This window comes from Manis javanica, chromosome 11 (assembly GCF_040802235.1).
Source record: "Manis javanica isolate MJ-LG chromosome 11, MJ_LKY, whole genome shotgun sequence".
Classification (NCBI taxonomy): domain Eukaryota; kingdom Metazoa; phylum Chordata; class Mammalia; order Pholidota; family Manidae; genus Manis; species Manis javanica.
In genome coordinates this window covers 73,746,854-73,748,909 of record NC_133166.1, presented here as the reverse complement: position 1 = coordinate 73,748,909, position 2,056 = coordinate 73,746,854, and positions in this window count along the sequence as shown.

Here is a 2,056-nt window from a genome sequence, read left to right as displayed (position 1 = left end):
CTGTGTCTCTGCCCTTCAATTCTTTTTGGTAGCAGGGACAAGAACCAAGGAAAATACACAATACCTCTCCACCAATGCTAACACCTGGAAGGAGGGAGGAGGTAAAAAGTATGAAGAAAACAGTGACCCCAGGCAGAATGCAACACTTCAGAGAGAAGAGAAAATACTGAAACATGTCTAAACTGCCATGCAACTATAACAGGAAAATGTGGAGACCACACAAAGTGACTGGGTGCTATCTCGTCAGGAGCAGGATTGGCCACTGGCTTCCCACCTCCCTCTAGGGCCTTCCCCGCCTAGCACCCCAGTTCCCCAGAACCTGCAGGGCCCTCCCTGTCTGCCTGCTCTGGCCCCTGATCAGCAGCCCCTATCTCCCAGTGCAGGTGCCAACTTCCCTTCCAGTGGCTGGGATCTGGAGCCACAGAGGTAACTGAGTATTTTCAATTTCACACCCTCATAATAACCTGCTTATTGGTTGGCTGTAACTCCAGGGGAAGATCTGGGCAAAATATTTTGAAGCCGAAATCAAAGTGAGAAATAAAGTGGGAGAAATCCGCTTATTGCCTACAAGCAGTCTACTTCTGCTTGCACTTCTCTCTCAGGACCAGGATGCATAAGAGGCCCCATACAGCCTCTCTGGTCCAGATAAGCCCTCCCTTGCCCATGTGATTACCTATTGATATGGAGATGATCTACTTCCCTCCACCCCTTGGAAATAACTATTGAATGTAGATGCACTAAAGCCAGGCAAGAGATTCTGGAAATACTGCAATTTTACCCACATTGGCTAAGAAAGGCGCGGAAAAGGTAGTAGTAAAGAAACCAAGAGGCAAATGGAGCCATGCTCGCTGTGGCAGCCTGAAGGCACCCGACCAGTTCCAGTGGTTCCTTCATCATCCAACCACCAGTGGTGCAGGGAACGTTTCCACCACTGCCAGTGATGCCAGGGTTCTTGTTTGCAGGGTTGAGGAATGAACTCAGCAAACAGTCAAGGTAGGAGAGCCAGAGAGACTTTTACTGAGAGATACAGTGAGAAGACAGACAGAGCTCCTGGCTTATGCCAGGAGGAGACAAGAGAGCCCAGGGTGGTGTGTTGTCTAAGGGATTTATAGGCAGTTGAGGATTTTTGGGAATTGAGGGCTTAGGGTGTGGACTTGTACCACCTGCCCTACCCTCAAGGTGGGCTGGGTTGTTGTCTGTTTGCTAGGGCTATTCATAGTGAAGTCATGGGTTATGCTGAGATACCTTTGGGGAACACAAACATTCCAGGTGGAGTTGCTCCTGGCCTTTCGACCTTTAACTGATCTCACTGAAGATGTCTATATTCCTAGTCTAGTATCTTTACCCTAGAGAATTAGTGTGTCCTTGACTTTGCATAATGCTAAACAGTTTTGATAGGGACTTTACATTGTTACATGGCTTTGACTGTAAATATCTTGCCTTGCTTTTTCTGGAGGCCCTCAACCTACTCTGTCTAAGCCCATGGTCCCTGTCTCATTCCCCCTCTACAGATAGAGACCCTAGCTGCTGCTAAAGAAAGGGGGTGATGACTTCTCTGGCTGCTTCATGCTGAAAGGGGGCTTAGTATAGGGTGCACCTAGGTATCCATCACTGATCAGTTGAGAGGGCCTCAGAAGATGGGCACCTCTATTGTGGGTTCCATTTCTATTACTATTTGCAGTTTTATGGCTTCTAGGCAAAATAGAGCAAATTGTGTTATTAGGTTAAGCAGCAACATTTGGAATTGGATTTTCCATTCTGGAGGGACAAACAATGAGATTAAGAATGCATGGTTGAATACAAGAACTAGAAATAGTAAAACTTTAATTGAAATGATGGGAGAAAACTAACACATCTGAAGAATCATAGCCAGATATTTTTTTTGGGGAAACGAGTTCTGAATGTAATTTATGTTCCAATGACTAGTATTAGGATTTAGTATAGATAAAGGCTACATTATTGAAACAATACTTTTCTATAGAAAATAATACTTGGCTAGATTATTTGCATAAGTGCATCAAGAAGAGCAATTGAAGGATCACAGGAAGATGGCAGC